A 22,022-nucleotide genomic window follows, 5' to 3' on the forward strand; every position below is an offset into this window, starting at 1 on the left:
GGGGAGGAGCTCACCCCATCAGCATCCATCAAACATCCTTTGGTTTCAGCTCTCAGTCAAGGAGTACAGAGGTTGCCCTCTTTACCAACATATTGCCATTTCATTGGTCTTTTGTATGGTTCTGCTTAGGGTTTAGCGAGGGCTGCACGTCGCTACCTATCACTCTTACTGTGCACCTGGTGAAGAGAGCACAGACAAAGGCAGTGCTGGCTACGCACTCCTACACCGATGGGCCACAGGCGTCATGAGTGATATCCATTTACCGTAGGCTTTAGGGAGATTATAAGTTGGGATGGACGGACCTTGCCCCAGTTCACTTAGCTGAATCCCATTGTAATTGCACCATCCAAAGACACTTTCCGACAGCAGTTCCATGCTGTTGGAAAGTACCATCATAATCCGAACTGCAGAGACGCTGTCCTTAATGGATTATGAGGCCTTGCCGACTGGCCGACGGGCTCCTTGAGGTCGTCGGAACTGTGTCGGATTCCCCAGCCGGTTTAAATGTATTATAATGTATTATAATGACAGCTGTGGGACTTTGAACCTATAATGCCGGTCTGAAAGCCTCCGACATTGTAATTAGGCTCATAGTGTCAAAGTGTTACATTCAGGCAGTGTAGTATTGTACTTACAGATAGAAGAGCAAAGAGACTTCCAAAAAAGACAGAGGCACCCATTGTTAGAAAAAAGAGGAGGAAAAATTGCTCAGGATAAAGCCGACAAAATCAGGTGAATAGTCTCTGGAATTAATGTTGTCTGACAATTGTACGTGAATAGTAACTTAGGAGAACTGAGCATCCCCAAATCTCAAAGGTCATAGTTAGGGCTTGGTAGAACTTGTAGATTTTGACTCCAATTTGCTGTAACACCTTTCGCCGTAAGTGGGATGGGTATGTCAAGACATGGGTGACATGCTCACTGTGCCACTGGATTCAAACTAGCCTGGCTGATGAAGGGCGAAATACCCTTAAACCGGTCCCAAGATACTTGTTTCCGGTCCAGGGAGGAACTGACCTCGCAGTTTGGTCTGGACTCTTCCATTGGGGCACAGGGTCAAGACTGATTTGCATATTATAGGCTGCCCATCACGTATCGATTACATCTTTTTAGATGTTCATTCATGGACTAGTTTAGCAGATATGGAGGTCAGGCAGTCTTCAGATAGTGATCATAACCCATTATGTATGGGAATCAACTGGGCTAATGGGATTAATGGGATTAGTAAGAGCGGGGGGTTGGAGCTGATCACCAAGGATGTCCTGCCCTCTAATTGTAACCGGAAATTTAGATGGGACGTGGTAAAATGTGAAGAGGGGAAAATTAATAGTATTGGGGACTTAGTTAAAGCAGAAACCTCCAGCCTCGCAGCGGTGGATCTGGGAGAGGTTCACTCTCTGGGGCTCAAATTATTTGGCCAGTACCAAAATGTCACAGATAAAATAGGAAAGTATTTCCTCAAAAACACCCAAGGGAACCCCCAGCGGATCTTAGACCCCTAAAGGTGAACGCGTGGTATACAGTGGAATGTAGGAAAAAGAGGAAAGCCATTGGTTTGGCGATAAAATTGAAGGACCCAATAGCAGTGAAACTGGCTAGAAAGGAGTACCGTAGTTCAATAGCCTCAGCCAAGAAAAATTGGGAGGAGGAGCATTGGCAGCAGCTTAAGATCGCTGCCAGCGGGAAGAATTCTACTATTTTCTGGAAATTGATCAATGCATTAGACCGTAGGGGAGTTTACCCCATTTTAAATCATATTAATGAACAGCAATGGCACGCTCATTTTTTAAAATTGTATTGTGAGGAAGGCGATCAAGTCCCTCCATTGCCATTAGCAGTGTGCAATAAGTGCAACCTTAGTTTGGAGTTGCCTAGTAATGAAAACGTATTCTCCCCGCGAGAAGTCAAGGTCGCTATTTTAAATATCCTTCCAGGCAAAGCGGCTGGTCCAGATGGCCTGCCCGGGGATCTTCTACTTCATGACCCCCAAATTTGGGCAGACTATATAGCAAATCTAATGAATCTCATCCAGCGAGGTCATCCCGTCCCGGAATCATGGAAAGGGGTGGAGGTGATCACGATTTATAAGAAAGGTGATAGAGAGGACCCTGCCAACTACAGACCAATTAGTTTAATTGACACCATTCAAAAGGTAGTTGGCAGGGTCATTATAAATCGAGTTGAGACATGGCTAATGGATAATGATATTCTAACCCATTTCCAGGCTGGGTTTAGGCGGAATGTTGGTGCAATGGATCAAGTCTTCCGGTTTTGCGCGGTCTATTGGAAGTCAGTATTAATTATTAAGGGTTGTCTTTACTTGGCTTTCATAGATCTGAAAACCGCGTTTGATATTATCCCACGCGCCAAGCTATGGGAGGTTTTATTAGCCATTGGGTTTCCTAGTTCCCTGCTGCAATTTGTTATCAAACTCCATGAGGATAACTACGCAAGGATACGTTGGGGGCGCCAGGGCCAATTGACAGGAAGGGTATCAGTCAACAGGGGGGTGCGGCAGGGATGTGTGATGGCTCCGACACTGTTCTCCCTCTTTATAAATGGGGTGGTGGACCATTTGAGGGAGGACCCTGCGGATGCCCCCTTCCTTGCCGGGGAGAAAACCCCCACACTTCTTTTTGCGGACGATACCCTCCTGATGTCCAAGACCCCCAAGGGTCTCCAAAAATTGCTTGACCGCTTCTCCCTCTTCTGTAACGACCGTGGGTTAACGGTCAACACTTCGAAGACAAAGTTAATGGTTTTATCTCCAAATAGAAAGGTTAGGAATGTTTGTCTTACTTTGTATGGGTCCCCTTTAGAGGTGGTGATTGAATTTGATTATCTAGGGGTTAGGTTGTCCAACAACATGAGCTGAGATTCCCATATATCAAAAATGGTACTAAACCTCAAAAGGGTCTCCGGTGCCATACTAAAGAATCAGCGCCTCTCTATTAGTAGACTGGTAGTCCCTGCCTTGGTAGTCCATGAAGGGAAGGCTTTAGCCTCGGCAGTCTATGGCTCCGAATTATGGGGTGCTGAAAACACTAAGGTCCTGGCAACTGCAGAAAATAAGTTTATCAGAGATCTAGTCTCACTTCCAGTTTCAACCCCTCTGTTACCATTATTTTTTGATATGGGTAAAAAATCAATCTCGGACAAAGTTCAACTAAGGCCACTGTTATTTTGGGTGCGCCTTAGAGGAACCCAGGAATTAGCCGGATATGCTCGAGTGTTGGACGAGTTAATATCCCTAAATGTTTCTCGCCAAATAAAGTGGCTCAAAAACCTTAAGAAACTGGTAGTATTAATGGGCCTGGGGGAGTCCTGGGCCACACAAGTCCCCCCTGCAAAACAAATTGTAAAGAAATTATACTGGGACTGGGTTGAGGCCAAGGTTAACAATAACTTAAACCTGGGAACTTTAACGATGAACTTTCTTGACCATAAACCATCTATGAAGTTGGAACCCTTTTTAGATTTTATCCAACTACCTAGAGATAGAACTTTGTTCTTGAAACTAAGATATGGCACTCTTCCCCTTAAAAATGTTTTGGTAAGGTGGAAGGCCAAGGGGGGGCTTGATCTAAATTGCCCGGGTTGCCAATGTCCAGAGGAATCCCTTGGCCATTTTTTATTTGCTTGTTCTGCCTACAAGTTCGTTAGGGCTAAATGGTTGAAACCTGTATGCAGGGAGCTGGGAGTAAGGGATCACAGATCAGCCCTGCGTATTATTGTAACCAATACTGTTTCTATGTATACCATCAGTGGGGTTGCTAAATACCTCGCGGGTGCCTGATTAATCCGCTCTAGGCTGCTGGGTAATATATAAATTCTCATGAATGAAGAAAGCATTGTTTTAAATTCTGTTTTTATTTTTTCTCCCTTTTTTCGCTATTTGCTGTTCTGGATGTAATTGCAGTACTATGGATGGATTGTTTTTATGTACTTTGCATGTTTGTACTTTTATGATAAATATCTATCGAGTAAAGTATTAAAGATTTGCATATGGCTGGGTCCAAACTGGGGTGGCGTAGTGAGAAAAAGAACAATGGATTTACCCTAGATCTTTTGACTGGGGGAAAATGTTTGATTTGTTGGCATTCCGTCCATTTGTTTGCTGTAACAATTCCTGGGCCCTGACCCACCCCACGTGGAAAGTTTAAAAATGGCAGTAGAGCCCCAAGCGCTCCTCAGTGAAAAAGGTCAAAGGTTGCCAAACTTGAGGATGCGATAACTTGGCCACCTTGGGACGATCAATGACGATCCTGAACACATTTTACTCCTGGTGGTGAGCTCTAGCCACCCGAGGCAGTTACATCAGACATCCTCACCTCCCAAAGCGGTACTGAGAACTGACTCTCTTGACTCCCTGCACCAGTCTTCCTCCTTATCTTTGTTTCTGTGCTCATCAGTCCCAGGATTTACACAAACTGGTCCTCAGGGAGTGTAAGGGGGGCCTCTCCCTCACTCAACTGTTGCCTGGAGCCGACTGGGCAGTCCGTGGCCCCAGAAAAATACCAAGTGAGGAAGAACGTCCTCCTTGTGTAAAAGGTTTCAAAGTGGAGTGGAAGGTGTGAGAAGTTGGCCTGATATGTAGTGCTCACTATTCTAGTGATCACTGTGTATCATTCCAAACGACCCTTATTGATGATTGGTTGTAAGTCAACCTTGTAGACCAGCTATCCTAGTAGCGTGGATACGAGCAGTCTTAGGCTAAACTCTAGAGGGCGTGTTAAGCCAGCTGTTTTACCACCACATTTACCCCTTGAACACCACGTGAAAGGACACCACACAAGTTGTTATGAAAATAAAGGATATTTATTTATAACAAGACTACCCTGGCTCTTTATGAGTCAGGGAGCTAAGCACACTACAAAACTCTTACGAAAATACTTCAAGTTGCACAATTTACACAAATGCCCGAGGGGCACGAGAAACCATATACACTAACAGTGAAATGCGAATGGTTAGAGTCTGGAGTTACTGATTTCGGAGTGATCCGATCAGTGGGACTAAACGAAAAAGGAACTGGACACTTGTAGAGCGAACCTGCGATGGAGCACCGAAATGCTCGAGTTACCTAGCCCAGAGGCTGCGGCTGCGGGAGGTTCGGCAAGATGTCGGGAGTCCTCGTTGTAGTCTCAGGAGCCTGAAAGAAGAAGTTGCTGGCAGGCGACCAGTGACGATGTTCAGCGAGATCCAAGCCTGGATCGGGGATGAAGGAAACCTGAAAGCAGAGGGGACTCAGTTCTCAACCGCTAGCCAGCGATCGTGTGGGCACCAGGAGGGTACCGGCTGAAGTCACCTCGACCAGGTGAGTGGATGACGTCGGACTCGGCTGTTCCTCGGACCAGGAGGCGCGGCGGCGACCAGGATGGAGGGCGAGCTGTCCCACGCAGGTGTCTGCTGTCGATGATGCTGGGCCCAGGAGTGGGGCAGCAGGTCCAGGCAGTGGCAAGCCCACGCGGTGGAGTCAAGATGGCGTCTGGAGTGGACCAGGAGGGTCCGTGGTACTCCTCTGTTGAAGGGGAGCAAGAGCCACCAGACTAGTGATGAAACAATCGTGGTGTGTCGTGAAGAGGGCCACAAGCCGGTCGGCAAGTGGTCGGACAACGCGGTGAACAGCAAGGAGCGGAAGGGCCCCCACGCAGATCTCGTGGATGCTGGGGAGGCAGACTTCGGTGCTGGAGCTGCTCAGGGTTAGGGCTTCTCAAACCCTAGGTGCACTCACTCGAGGGTCCCTCGGTGGGCGTGCTAGATAAGCGTCGTGCAGGTTCTGAAGATGGCCGGTCCCGCAGGTCTCGTCACACCTACGACTCTCAGCTGGGCTGATGATGTAGGTAAAAGGTCAGAGATGGCAGGGAACTCGGGTCTCGTTGAGCTGGGCAGTCTTGATCCGTAGGAGAGACTTACAGCAAACCGCAAGCGCTTAGGTGGTGCCTGCTGGTGCAGGATGGCTACTCCTTAGCCACAAGGGAGAGTCTTCAGAAATAGTCAAGAGTTCCTTTCGTGGAAAGTAGTTCAAGATTCAGAATTATCCAATTTGGGAAGGGGACTCGCTCCTACCTTTATTCTACGAAACGGGGCTGGCCCGTGACTAGGTCCTACCTATGGGTGGAGCCAGGAGGGGGGTGGTGACACCCCTATCCTTTGTCCGGCTTCGCCCCGGCTCAGGGGCAGGGTTGCCCCCGAAACTGGTTTGAGCCGGGCTATGCACAGTGAGCACCAGGGTGCCACTTGCAATCACCTTCCTTTCAGCCCTGCCTACCTGGGATACACAAACCCTGTCTGGGATGGTGCTAACACCGCCCTCGACAGGAAACCCTTTGTCCAAGCTCCCCTCGCTGGAAGGTCTCCCAGCAGCAGGAGGTCAGACTTGTGTCTGGTGGCAGCATCCATCTTGTGATGCTGAGGCTTGAGTCAACTTTAACCGGGGTTCAAAGTTACTTCCATGTCGTGCCCCTCTAAAAGGGGGGAATGCTAACCCCGTCGCCAGGACTGGCGAGGGGTTCGTATTCCTATTCGTATGACACCTTACTCGACATGTGTAGGTGATGCGAGGCCAAAGTTAGCAAATAACCGCAAGGATTATAATGCATTAAAAGTAGTTGGCCCGCGTCACCATGGAACGGCTATTAGGACTTGGTTCCGCAAGCCGTCGACGGGCTCAGCTCGCGCCAGAGCACCGTCCCACATGATTCCCTGCACTCTGCCTTCAGGATTGATAAGGCCTGCCATAGGAGTGACTGATAGGAGTCCATGTGTCCATTTTAGGGTTAGGTGTAGGAATACTACACCTACAGCAACGGGTGATTACACCACTTTGCCCCAGCTGTCGTGCAGCCAGTTGTGTCAGATTTGGGGCGGCCATCCAGGGGTGGCATAATACATGCTGCAGCCCCTGGTAGGCCCTGGGTACACCGATGCCCTGGATACCTGTGGTATGCTGAGACAGGGAATGACAAGGCGGCCCAGTTCCAATTAGTGGATGCACCTAATGTACATGTGTGTTAATTTCGAGAGAGAACAGCTAGGCTGTGGGTCTGATTGGCAGGCCCACAGCCAGGGAAAGTCGTAAACCAATGAAGCAAAAGCAAAAAATCTGGGTGATCATAGGATTGCAGACCCTACTCTCCTACAGAAGGTTCCAGCAGTCGCTCACTCCCGACCAATCCTAGGGTGCAACATTACCTCTCCACCCCTGTCCCAACCCTCCTGCACAACATGCTGGGACAGTTCAAAATGGCGTCATCCAGGGTCACTAGTCAAATCTCCTCTGGAGGTCTAAGCTTCACCCCTCGCTGACATCACTGCCAGGACCCTTCTCACTAAATCTTCAAAGGAGAGAGCCCTCCTGTGTTTGGTCTAGAGATCTGGGCTCCTTCCTTTGCTCAGTGGGCTTAGGCAAGCCCAATCTCTGGTAGAATGTGACATTTGATTGATTGATGCAGACTTCAGCCCTACCCCCTTTCCTCCTCAGGAGCTGTGTGAAGCAATGTTATTTGGATCCTTTGTGTGGGAGGCCTTTGTTCCTGCTGTTGGGGTGAAATGTAGTTGGCCTGGTACAGCTGGTTGACAAAAGACCTGGGCTCTGATCCTGAGCTGAGCCAGAGAGATATGACAATTCTGGATGACCCTTTAGTTGTATTGTATTGTATTGTAATTGCATTTTTATTGCACTTACTACCCCTGACAAGGCGTTGAAGCGCATTTTCGGAGAGCAGCACACTACTCCAGGACCCATAGAGGATTAGTGTTGAAAATTAGTATAGTGAAATATGAAGTAATTTGAGTGGTGGATATGTTATTCAGTTATTTGGGTAAAGAAGGGTAGGTGGCGGGATAGAAGAGGTAAGGAGGTTTGTATTTAAAATAGCGCTTGCTGCCCCTGATGGGGTTTTGGCGAGTAGCACGCTACTCTGGAACCTATAAGGATTAGTGTTGAATTAGTATGGTGGAACATGAAAGTAATTTTAGTGGTGGATATGTTAGTTAGTTATTTGGATTGAGAAGGGTTGAGGATGGGTAGAAAAGGGTAAAAGGTTTGCATTTATATAGCGCTTGTCACCCTGATGGGGTGTTGAGATGCTTTAAAGGATTAGTGGTGAATTAGTATAGTGAAATATGGAATTTGAGAGGCAAACATGTTAGTCTGTTATTTTGATTGAAAAGGATAGTGGAGGGAAAGAAGAGTGAAGGATTTTTTTTTGAGGTCATAGCAGTAGGAGGAGGCTTTTGGATGAGTAAAAAGGAGTTTTGGAGGAGAGGAGTCAGAGGGAAGAGTTTAGAAAGGTTTGTTTTGGAAGATCGGTATAGTAAAAGAGGTGTCAGATGATGCAAGGAGGGGTAGAGGAGGAGAGAGTCTAGAAAGGGTTATTTTGGGGATTATAGTAGTGGTATGGGGTTTGGGATATATGAGAGAGTGGTTGTAAAGGATATATTGCTAGATGTATAGGGTGAGAGATAGGGTAGTGCACTGGAAAGAGTAGTAGAAAGAAGTTTGAGATGAGTCAAAAGGTTGCGCTAGAAGATATATTGATAGAAGTATAGGCTGAGAAATAGGGTAGTGCACTTGAAATGCAAAATTAGAAGAAAGTGATAAATATATAGATCCATAAGAACATTGAAAGTATAGAGATCCATAAAGGAGGTACATATATGTATATTAGAGATATTGATAGAGGCACAGGATGAGAAATAGGGTAGTGCATTGGATATGCTTTTTCAGGAGAAAAGTAACAGACACACAGATCCAAGTACATGGTCGGTACATAGATGCACATTGGAAGTAAGTACATGTAGACCAAAGATGATTTTTATTTATTTATTGTATTTTTTTTTTCTCAACAACATAATTATTATACATGTTTATGCAAAGCAATACACAAAGATACGGACATATCTAAAGAGAAAACAAATGCTTATATACAGAAGGATATGCTGTCAATTTCTGCTTGTGTATGGTGCTTATGTGGGGAAGAGCCAATTCTTGAGTAGTTTTCTGAGGAGAAGGTGGTTGTTAGTGGATAATATGTTGGGGGTAAAGAGTTCCATAGTTTAGCTGCTTGAACAGAGAAGGATGTGCCACCCATGGTTTTTTTCTTGTATCTTAGGATTTTGAGGCGAGATGCCCCTTTAGAGCGGAGGTTCCTAAGTTGAATGTGCTTGGTGATTTTATTCCTGATGAAGAGCGGTCCCATTCCATGTATTGCATTGTGGGTGATACAAAGCAGCTTGAACGTGGATCTTCTGGCAAACGGTAACAAATGCAGGGCTTTCAAGGCATGTGAGATGTGGTCTCGCGGTTTGATATGCAAGAGTAGTCTGGCAGTCGAGTTCTGAATCCGTTGTAGTCTTTTCATGGTCGTTAAAGTTGATCCGTGGTAGAGGCTGTTGGCGTAATCGAGTTTGGTCACAACAAGGGAGATGATAGCTTGGACCTTTTGTGGAAATCCCAAATGAGGGAAAATTCGTCGCAGCGTTTTTATAGTTACAAAGCTTGATCTTGCTAGTTTGTCCACTTGGGCATTCATCAACAGCTTGGAGTCCATGGTCATTCCAAGGTTTCTTACTTCCTTCGATACTTTAGGCGGTGATCTCAGTTCATTAGGCCATGTGGCAAGTGGGTTGTATTGTTTCCAGTCACCACACATGAGTATTTCCATTTTTGAAGCATTCAATTTGTGATTGCTCTAAGTCATCCACTGATCCACAGCTCTGAGACAACTGAAAATTGGGGATTTTCCAATGTCTTTGGGGCATTCCAGTTGAAGGAGTATTTGTGTGTCATCTGCATAGTTATAGCACGTGAGGTGAAATTGATTGATCAGTACTGGTAATGACTTCATGTAGATGTTGGGAAGCATGGGTGAGATGATAGAACCTTGAGGAACCCTGCTTTTGTGGAGTATGGTCTGGACGAGAAAGGTGGGGTATGGGTGACATTAGTTCTGTTTCGAAGGTAGGACGTGATCCAGTGTAGAGCAGTTCCCTCTCTGCCAGCTTCATAGAATCTTTGTGTCAGAGTGTCATGGTCAACCGTGTCAAAGGCAGCTGAGAGGTCCAAGAGGAGTAGGGCAGCAACCCCATTGCTGTCAACTGTATTCTTCAGATCATCCCAGATGGCAAAGGGGGCAGGTTCTGTGCCTCTTCCCGGACGGAATCCTGTTTGGAAGTCTGAAAGTATGTCATTCTCTTCAATGAATTGTGACATCTGGGCAAACACTGCTCTTTCTATCAGTTTGCCCAGGAAAGGTCCATTTGTAATGGGTCTGTAGTTGTCAGGGTTCAGCGGGTCCAAGTTTGTTTTCTTCAGTAAAGGGCGTATGTGTGATATTTTGAGTTTTTCTGGAAATATTCTGGTAGTTAAGGAATTGTTGGTGATTCTTCTTACCGGAGTGGCAGCAGAGGTTGTTAAAAGAATTGTCTTGAAAGTTTGTGGTGGACAGGGTTCAGAAGGGCTGCTTGTAGGCCTGCTTGCTTTGACCAGGTCCATAAATTTATCGTGTGAGATGTGTTGGAAGGAAGGGAGAGGCTTGGTTAGTGTATTCTTGGATTGTTTTTTTGTACAAGGGTTAGTGCTGGTGCTTTGTTTTTGTTTTAAGTAAGAGTCCAATGTGTCTGCTTTGTCTGTGTAATGATTTGCCAGTTTGTCTGTGACATCTTGAGTAACAGGATGAGTTCCTTCTAGGCAATTTGGTTTGTGAAAGTCATTGAGTATTTTATAGAATTCTTTATTTGCATATTTAGCATTTTGTATTCTGTCTGAATAGTACCTTTTCTTAGCTTTTTTGATAGTTGACTTGTATAATCTGTTAATTTTCTGTAGGTGAAGTTTGTCTTGTTTGGCATTTGTTTTCAGCCAGGTACATTGCAGCTTTCTAATTTGTTGTTGTATGTCTTTTATTTCTATGTTTCTCCAAGGCACTTTTTTCTTGTTCTGTTGTGTGGTTTTGAGTGATATCAGGATGTCAAAAGCTTCCTGTAGCCACTCATATAGATTTTGAACAGAATGTATTGTTTGCAGATTTGTACTTGATGTTAGTTGTGTTTCTAAGTGTTCCAAATTGAGTTTGTTCCACGGCCGATAGGTGGATGGATGTAAGGTAGTTTAACGTAAGTCGCTTAGTGCTGTTTTATGTTGGAAAGCAAGCAAGTGTTGGTCTGACCATGTGGCATGACATCTAGGATATGTCCAGCGGTGTGTGAGGATTTGTGGACAATCTGATGCAGGTTCAGTGCGTCTAGGCCAGTGATTATTGGTTTTGGATGGGTCATATTGGGTTTGTCAAACCAAATGTTGAGGTCACCCAGAACGCATAGGTTGGAGTGTATTGTTATCAGGTTTGAAACTGTGTCTAGAAGTGCATCTGGGAATGTCGCCTTGCTAGGTGGAGGTCTGTAAAGGAGCAGGAAGTTACAGGAGGAAGACGGTGTAGGATTGCATCTTGTTAGAAGAGCCTCACAATTCTTTTTGGAGATGTCGTCAACTTTAGTGATGGTGTAAAATTGTTCTGCAGTAGACATGGGGAAGCGAAGTTGTGTGGTGTGGCACGTTGCTTATATTGTTTGTGTGTGTTTAGGGTGGAAGGTGTATGAGTCAGGGGTTGTGGATGGATGAGAGGCGGTTAGAAGAGAGTTGCTGGTATGTGTGATATGTTTTGTTTTTGAGGAGTAGTGAAAAGGGGTGCTGATGTATATATTTCATGCAATGGATTTGGTTGTGTAGTATTGTTTATGAGAGGAGGTTGTACAGATATCTTTTTGAACTTGCAGATTTGATTTTCTTGCACAGGTTACACGCCGTTTTGATACTACACTGTTCTCTGTAAGTAAAAGGGTAGGGAAACTGTACTCTAAGGCAGTTTTCCCTCCATGTATACTACAAAGTTTAATGCCACACAAAAGAGAGGGCCAGAGGAGGTTTAAAGATCAGTGAGTATTCTCTCCCAACACAAAAACTTAAAAACTCAACAAAATATCGAGGTCTGGAAAATACCTAAAGTGTTGGTATGTATCGTAAGATGTACGGGAAATATTTATTTTTAGGATGAAAACCCTCACCCACCAATAGGTGGAATGCTTCATCATAAGGTTCCTCCTCACTTTTATGTCTGGCCCCTTATTGGCATGGGTTTCATGTTCATTTGTTCTACCTTGTGCGTGTTTATTACATGCTTCTCCTTAGAGGTGTATAATTATTAAGCCTGGGCGAAGCACTACGCTACGCTCGCGTAGTTTGCGAAGTTCGCACTACTTCGCACTACGCGAACTGCACGTAGCACAGTGCGAACACGCGTAGCGTAGTGTTGCGTAGTGCTGCGGTCATTTTTTGCTTGCTCGCGGTCCTCAACGTCAAGTTGGCGACCGCGAGCAAGCAAAATGACATCCCGGCGAGACTTTTTCCTTGTTCGCGATCAGCAACTTCAAGTTGGCGATCGTGAGCATGGAAAATAAACCTCCCGGCGAGATTCCCAACGCGAGGAGGTCAGGTTTCTCATTGCGAGTGGTCGCGTATGCTCGCGACCGCTCGCGATGAGAAACTACCAGTTCGCGTTGAGAAAGCTGAAGCTCGAGTAAAAATCTACTCGAGCAGCAGAAAACTACAGCTCGCACTGTGCAAGATGCCATTTTCAATGATTGCACAGTGCCGGTTGCTTGTCCGCACTGTGCAATCATTGAAAACAACATCTGGCACAGTGCGAACAAGGTACTACGCAGTTCGCGAAGTGCTACGCGTAGCTCGCGTAGTGCGAACTTCACTTTGCGTAGCTTCGCGAAGTGCTACTTCGCTAACTACGCCCAGGCCTAATAATTATACCTCGTGATATGGGGAACTTCTAATGTGATAATGTACACCAGTATATGTATGGTGTTAGATCGGTCTTTTGCTTGTGTTTATACAGCCTAGAGAAAGTCACAGGACGATTTGCCAGTGTATGCGACAAATCACATGTCGGCTGAAGAAAAACTATAAGAATAAAGAAAGAAATACAAGAAACTCACAATACTGTGTTATTATTTATGCATACAATGTGAAGATAATTGTTTAGAGACACTACAAACGTATGCTGAGGATTTCCTGTGTGTATTCAGTAGCCTCTGCCACAATTTTGGGGGAGGTTGGTGGTTCTCCTCACCTTACAGCACCATCCAGAATTTAGGATCTATTAATATATGTGCGATATTCCTGAGTGCCGCCCTCTCACCTAGCTCAATACCACTGCCCATTCAAAGGTCATTAAGTCCTATAGTTGGCAGCCCAGGAGTCACGATGACAACCTTTACAAGTGAAAGGATGAACAGGGACAGAGAGGCAGAGGATCCTTTTAATAATTTGTCAGGTAGCAATGCCACAACTTCGTCAGCACAGGGTGGACAACCTCTTAGAGAAGAGGTTCTAGGGGAGAAATTCATTAGGTTGAAGAGGATGAGGAAGAGTGAAATGTCCAAGTGGTGGGCCTCTGCCACTTCAAAACAATACATAAAGGTGAAGAGAATTCCCAGGGGATTAAGGTCACAAATAATACCCACTTATGATGACCTCGAAGCGGACCATTTAATCGCCTGGGAGAAGGAACTAACAGAGAATTCCAACCGATTAATAGGGATTCTCATTAAAAATTGTGAGAGGAAGGTCGCACAATTACAGAAAGATATAGATTTATTAGAACAGGAGATCAAACAGTTGAATTTGGTGGAGGCAACCGAAAATAATTTTGCAATGTCTAATGACGTGATGCATCGTCATCTATCTGACATTAAACAGAGAAAAACCAGGAAACTAAGGAGAGATGAGCAAGATTATCTAAACGGCAGGATCTTCACTTTCGCTAAAAGTGCGATCACTTAGTGCCTAAAGACAATCAGCAGAGACCTAAGGAAGGACAATCAGTTCAAGTTCCACGTCATTGGATTGATTCTGTTAAGGCCAGTGGCAGTGAGTCAGATGGGGGGAGGGTTCTAACAATGCACCTAATAGCGAGAATCCTTTTTTACAAGAGGTTCAGAGAATAAAGAAAGGCAACAGAGAGAATAAGCGCCCAGTACCGATGGCAAAACAAGGAGGATAAAGAGAGGGGGCTCTGGGTGAAGAGCAGAACCAGAAGAAATAGATGACATAAATGTGGTGAATTTCACTGGCAAATGTTTTTCAGATGATGTTCCATCTGTTCTGATGAAGGGGACGAGTTTTTGCCCTAACAGTATTGGTGATATTTGTGTATCTGAAAATGGATCTAAATAAATTTGGTAGACGGATGCAAATTAAGAAACATTTCCAAATGATGAATCTTGACAATCAAATGTTATAACCAAGTCATAGGGTCTTTGCCTCCAGTGCACTTTTGACACAGGATGTATTGGACACCAGACTGTTGGTATCACTGACTGATTGTGAAGACAAGGTCGTGACCTCGGATATGATCATGCGAGATCTGCACATAGTTAGCGATCTGAGTATCACCAGTAACTTGAAGGAAAAGTCAAAATGGACACTGACTCTCTTAACAGGTAATAATATACATATCTTTCATAAACTGGTGCTCTTAGACCTTGACAAACATGTGGACAAAAGGAAACATACAGGTAGTATGAGAGACAACTTGACACATAGAGAACGTGAAGTGCTAAAGAACCTTATGAGTGATCAGAGCATCACGATACATGAGGCAGATAAGGGGGAACAAAGTTATTATGCAACGTACTGACTATGAACTTGACATCCTCTCGCAATTGAGTGATCAGGGATGTTATGAGCCTCTTACAACCAATCCAATGTGAGCTCTGACAGACCACATAAACAGACATTTGAGACAATGGCCTTGGTTGGGTTTGCTGGATGACAATGAGCTGGCTTACTTGAGAGTTGACCGTCCTAGGTTCTGTTTGCATTTACACGCTTCCCAAGATACACAAATACCTTTCTTCTCCTCCTGAGAGACCCATCACATCTGGTAATGATGGGCCGATCAAAAGAGTATCGGAATATGTGGACACATTTCTGAAACCAATGTTTAAGAACTTGCCTTCGTACATCCGCGACACATATTCTAGGGATACTGACAGACCTGAATTGGGAAGAAAACATGACTTTGGTTACCCTAGATGTTACGGCGTTGTAAACAAGTATTTGAAGAGAGATTGGTTTGCGTGCCATCAGAAAGATACTCAACACTAGTTCGGCAGCGCATGGAACCACACAGAGATGCTGATCAGTATGATTGAGAATATTTTGGACAATAATGTTGTTTTGTTCAAAGAAAAGTGGTACAGGCAGAAAGAGGGGGTTGCCATGGGCTCTAGATTTTCTCTTTTTTATGCCAACCTGTTCATGGGTTGGTTCAAAGAGACACGAATCTGGGGTCTGATGGGAGCCGAATGGAATGACTCTATCCTGTATTGGATCAGGTACATCGATGATTGCCTCATGATTTGGACTGGCACGACAGATAAACTCATGGATTTTTTTCAAATACATCAATGAAAAGGAATATAACATCAGATTCACCTTTGAGTTTAGCACAAGCAAGATCTCATTTTTAGATGTTGAACTTTATATCAAGGAGAATAAGATCCAAAGTAGATTGTTTCGTAAAAAGACAGAGTGAAATGCACTGTTGCATGCGTCCATTGCTCATCCTGCTCACCAAATTAGGTATTTTCCCTTTGGAGAACTAATCAGGGTTATACAAAATTACAGCCAAGATCCGGAATTTGAGGAAAGTAAGAAAGGTGTGTTGGCCCGCTTCCAGAGAAAGGGGTATGGCAAAAATACACTTAGGAAAACTGAACAGAGAAATAATAGTGTAAAGAGACAGGACACTTTAAGGGAACGCACCAAACCTAGCAATAAAAATGAGAAGATACGTATGGGGACTGGTTATAACGCCTGGTCAGGCGTGTTAGTACGTAGTCTCAACAAGCATTGGCACATTCTCAGAGCAGACAAATCGCTCAGCGATGCGATTTCAGACAGACCAGACTTTACTTATAGATGAGGAGTCGTACTGAGAAATTTACTGATCCCTAGTTATCCTAGGGTTTGGACGAAAGAGAGTTGATTACACAACGTACAATAGGATTTTATGGCAGTGCATGTAAGTGGACCTGTAGTAAATAGACACATTTTAAGGGCCCAGGAGACCAAACGTACAGGATTGTTTCCAATATAAACTTGTTGTATACATTATCGAGTGCAGGTGTAACAAAAGATATGTGGGCAGCAGCATGAGGACATTACGTGAAAGAATAGGGGAACACATTAGAGCGGTAAAACAAGGGGATATTAACAACGTTCATATTTTAGATAAAGAATAAAAGCGAATTGTGCGCGGAATTGGGTACATATAAAAGAGGGACAATATCAGAGACAGTAGTATATTATCAGAAAGGAACTATTAAAAGGAGGCTCACACCTTATTCACGTGAGCATTGTCACTTTTTTATTTTTAGGAAAATAAAGAGCAATGTAAGGGCCCCAAGAGATAATCATCATGAGTGCAGATTTTGTCAAGATTAGCAACGCTCACACCTTCACCGTGCAAGGTGATGCGGTGAGAATTGTGAGGGCAATTGTCAATTGAAAGACCCTCTATAATACATCACCTGCCAAAGACTACAACTCCCATCATCCACTGTGCCAAGAATATCAATGATGTGTCAAACAGAAACGCACTGGCGGCTTTTCTTCTTTGTGCTGCCACTATAATATTTGACTAACAGTGGAAGAAGTAAATCGCCCCTCACGGGAAATGTCTCAATTCTAAACACTCATATATTCGCTAAGAGAACCAAGCCACAATGTTTATAACGAAAAGGGTGACTCCTCAACATGGAACTTAATCAAAAGGCCATCAAATTAAACCATTAAATGACAGATAAATTGGGGAAGAGCAATTGGAAAACGTTGCTTTTTAGAGAAAGGACATGATGGTCAGGCCAACTTTTGGTTCCATGCTATTGAGCATGCAGAAAGGATGGCAAGAGGTGGTGATCGAGAGTTGCGGCTCAGGCAATGTGAAGCAAAATGGATCTGTAAACTTCGTAGCATTACTAAAGGCTTCAATACCAATCATGAAATGCACTATTTCCTCAAAAATTTCTAATATACAGGCCTGGAGTAATTGCCATGCCCCCCTGGCTTCAGGGATATTGTGTCATTATACATTGGTATGGTGTATGTACAGCATTCGAAAAAATTTATGGCTTTTTACATGGATCACGTCCCATTGGTCTACCAGTAAACCCTGTGCCAGAATATGTTAATTACGTTAAAACCTTTAGACCGCCTCAAGTTTCTTAGAATTAAAATTATATGAGGTGACTTTCCCAGAAATCCTTATATATCTTGCTGTGTGGCTACATATACTAAATTCATGAATTATTGCTGAGTAAAAAAGTTATATGAGGGTTATTTTTTACATTTTTTATATTCTGCGCGATCCTTGGTTTTAGTACACTCCCCTCATTGTCGATGAGATTATGGCTTTTATTTTTCACAGTACCTTCCTTCTTCTGCCGCCTACTACTGCCAGTGATGGCGTCAATTCAAGATCCTCTGATAGCTTACGGTGTTACAAGAATCTGACCGTCTAAATATGGTGTCCATTTTTATCTTAAGAGATGTATATTGAATACTTTGAGTCTACCCGATGACGATGGGGCAAGACACGGCCCAGGGAGTAACGACTCGACCTACCTCCGTTCTTGCCTTACTGGAGCACCACTCCGGAACACTGCTCTTCACGAAGCAGGTACGTCGGTGTAAACACAATATCCGACAGCCTTGTACCTCCCGGTTCCTCCCTTTATAGGGCGTGTTTTCCTTGAGTTATGTAACAGCTCTCCTGTTTACATAAGGGCGTGTTTCCCTTGAGTTATGTAACAGCTCTCCTGTTTACATAAGGGCGTGTTTCCCTTGAGTTATGTAACAGCTCTCCTGTTTACATAAGGGCGTGTTTCCCTTGTATGACAGGAATTCTTGACACCTTCGTACATCTGAGACACAAAACATATTCTAGGGATACTGACAGACCTGAATTGGGAAGAAAACATGACTTTGGTTACCCTAGATGTTACGGCATTGTGCACAAGCATTAGAAGAGAGATTGGTTTGCGTGCCATCAGAAAGATAATCAACACTAGTTCGGCTAGCGCATGGAACCACACAGAGATGCTGATCAGTATGATTGAGATTATTTTGGACAATAATGTTGTTTTGTTCAAAGAAAAGTGGTACAGGCAGAAACAGGGGGTTGCCATAGGGTCCAGATTTTCTCCTTTTTATGCCAACCTGTTCATGGGTTCGTTCAAAGAGATAAGAATCTGGGATCTGATGGGAGCCGAATGGAATGACTCTATCCTGTATTGGATCGGGTACATCGATGATTGCCTCATGATTTGGACAGGCACGACAGATAAACTGATGGATTTTTTCAAATACATCAATGAAACGGAATATAACATCAGATTCACCCTTTTCGTTATAAACATTGTGGCTTGGTTCTCTTAGTGAATATGTGAGTGTTTGGAATTGAGATATTTCCATTTTCTTATGTGTGTTCCCGTGCGGGGTGATTTACCTCTTCCACTGTTAGTCAAATATTATAGTGGCAGCACAAAGGAGAAAAGCTGAGAGTGCGTTTCTGTTTTACACATCATTGATATTCTTGGCACAGTGGATGATGGGAGTTGTAGTCTTTGGCAGGTGATATATTATAGAGGGTCTTTCAATTGACAATTGCCCTCACAATTCTCACCGCATCACCTTGCACGGTGAAGGTGTGAGCGTTGGTTATCTTGACAAAATCTGCACTCATGATGATTATCTGTTGGGGCCCTTACATTGCTCTTTATTTTCCTAAAAAAAAATAATAGTTCCTTTCTGATAATATACTACTGTCTCTGATATTGTCTCTCTTTTTTATATGTACCCAATTCCGCGTACAATTCGCTTTTATTCTTTTTCTAAAATACGAATGTTGTGTGATGTTGTTTTGATTATTGGAGAAATACCAATTTTGAAGATGCGTCAGATATTAATTCTTGACTAATAAGGTATAATATTAGATATCACATTTCTCAACAGGATTTATGGGTTCAAGTGCAATACACTGCACCCTATGAATGTTTTGGAAACTACACAGTGACTCAAAATTTGAAAATAAAAGGTATGCTTCCATCCATTTACAAGTTAATGTCCATTTGTTATGGTATGATTATTGACTATAGGTATACGATATTATGATTTGGGACTATTTACAAGTTTTGAGTCAGTTTTATATCTTCTATTCTAATACATAGAATTGAACAATTATAAACTTAGAATATGATCGACTCACCTGTTGGCTGATGATATTTGTTCAAAGTATGCATTACATTTCTGGATTACATAATTTGGGATTGTTGCAATTTTGGTATGTGGAGTGTGTTTTTTCAAATAAAAAAAAACTGAAAGTGTACTTTCTGTTCTATAAATATGATGTATTAATAGACCTTCAGGTTGCTCTTTTTGTATATATAATTGTTGATATTTATATTAAGTGTTGATTTGTGGCCTTATATGTAATTTTATATGTATTAGTCAAATGTTGGATGTTTGTTTTTCTTTTTGTGATGGTCTGTTGGAGATAGTGTTTTGATACAATTTTGATACATTTGTTTGTCGTGTAAATCCTGTGTCTCATGATTTGAATGTAATATATATGTTGTCTTGTCATGTTGCAGCCCTGATGAAGTTCCCTATGGGGGAATGAAACGCGTTGTCTGGACATTTTTATACCAGATGAACTCTTTAAAGATAAAATAAAGAAGTTATTTTTCTACAACTACTTATCCCTTGGACTCTCTGAACTGTGCACCCCCATCTATTCATAATCTCTTTTGATCTGGAACACAGCGACGCCTCTCAACGGCTGGTGTTGGGGTTGATTGCACGTTCATTACAATAATTTGAACTGGTGTGAGGTGCGGCAAGAAAGGTCCGCCGTTGTTGCAATTTGATTTTTTTTTTTTTAAGAAGAGAGCAGTTTTAGACTGCTTTTTTTATTAATTCGTGTTTTTAAATAGTCTGGAGTAGAGCCACCTCCCTCATTGTCCACAGATGCCGACTGTACGCAGTGGGAAGTCCGAAGCTCATACGACAAAACAGGCCCCCTTTGTTGTTTCTTCGTGAAAGGGGAGAAAGAGGGACAGGGTGGATGCAAATACTACAAAACCACTGGCAAATTGGAGTGAGGAAATTGGGAAGGGCCTCAGTCAGTGGTTTCAATCTCTTCGGCATCTCCACTGGTGGCATTTTCTGAATTCTTGGAGGCCTTCTATTTTTTCTTTTTCTAGGTTTTCCAGCTTGCGGAACTCAGCAATAGTGCCTTCAGCTCAATATCCTGCACATCCAGTTCAGACTTATATAATTCAGGCTCCAGTGGGCCGCTGGTGATCCTCATAGGGCCATTAGCCATCAGCAGCACCGTGAACTTGAACTGTGCCACAAACTCCCCTTCCTTCTCATAAAGGACATTAAAGGGCGGCACCAGTTCGTGTTTGGCACATTCAACCACACCCATTCTGACTTTCTTCTCATCCTCAAACGCCCTGAGAGTAAACGGCATTGCATCAAATCATCGTTCAACCTCACTGAAGAAGGCACAGGAGGTTTTCATCTTCAAACCGTATTGCTTGGAAGGATCCCTTTTGTATATGGTGGTCCTCTGCCCAGCATCCTTTGGCTTTCCCTCTCCAGTGCTAACAAGGACATCTATGGCATAAACTTCATGCACCTCAAACTCAGCCATTTCATGGTCCTTCTTTTGCTGGTCGGTTGGGTTTTGGATGATCGTTTTCTCGCCATCGATCACATGCTGCTTCAGCTGATGTGACAACATCCCTTCAACAGCGGAACAGTTAAACAACTGAGCAATTTTATTCCAGGCCTCGGTTACCTGAGAGTTATGGTTCCCTGGTTTCACCAAACGCAATGCAGCCTCTGCACATAAGTGTGCTGCCTTCAGAACATCAGCTTTGCGTCCAATAATTGGAGTTTCCTTTGTGGCACCCACAACGAAGCTGTGGGAAACATTGGCAATAAAGCCATCCACGTGGACTCCCAGATCAATTTTGACCAAGTCACCTTCCTTGAGTAAATATTCTTGGTCACTCTTCAAGGGAGAGAAGTGGCAGACACAGTGATTACAGATATACTGGTTGGGAAAGCAATATCCTTTTTCATTTCCTTCTCCTTTTTGAAGCTTTTACCGGTCTCCTCCATGATCAGAGCATCACCCTTCTCACAAAGACTCAGGACCGAGCACCCACAAGTGGCGGCATCAATTACAGTCCGGAGCACCCGGTTGGCGATGTCGCCGCCCATCTTGTACTTGGTCACCACCAGGTCCTTGGAGATGGTCTGCTCCTGCGGCTCATCGTCCCCCGACATCTTCAGCGAGCAACGCGCGATGGCACAGGATGGTTGCAATTTGATTATTATACTATGGAGATTGCGTTAAATGTGGATCAGCAGCAGCATTATTTTTTGAGAAGATGAAATGCCCATTACTGCATTTTCTGTGTGGATAATAGTTATCATAAGTATGTAATACAATAAATGATTTTCGGTTGCCCATTTTCTTAACTCAAGTTGAACACTTTTTTTCTCTTCTGTTAAAAATCATTATGTCTACTTTTCGGTTATATTTTTCTTATATAAAAAATATAGGAACCTAAATCTAATTGAAAGTATTTAGGGGATGGAAAAATGTAGTGTTAATATATCACAACCAACACTTGATTTAGATGTTTTGTCACACCATCTTGATGAATTTTGAAAGTGAACTCACACTCTTTCATACACTTAAAGGGTGATGTTTGCCTCCTCAATTATTGGGAAGCATACCATAAACACGGTGAAACACGTTTCAAGATGGGGCCCATTTTGGTACTTTCTTAATCACTATTAATTTGCTGAACATTTGCACTGTATACAGAAGAATATAAGTAGTGTAACTATATGACATAGTTTGGGTCAA

At 43.5% G+C, this 22,022-nt stretch overlaps 1 pseudogene; it reads right to left on the minus strand.

Moving 5' to 3' along the window:
• Positions 1-20,022: 20,022 nt before the first annotated feature.
• Positions 20,023-21,455, minus strand: LOC146859528 (proliferation-associated protein 2G4 pseudogene; annotated as a pseudogene).
• Positions 21,456-22,022: the final 567 nt, after the last annotated feature.

This window comes from Triturus cristatus, chromosome 3_2 (genome assembly GCF_964204655.1).
Source record: "Triturus cristatus chromosome 3_2, aTriCri1.1, whole genome shotgun sequence".
In the NCBI taxonomy this organism is placed as follows: domain Eukaryota; kingdom Metazoa; phylum Chordata; class Amphibia; order Caudata; family Salamandridae; genus Triturus; species Triturus cristatus.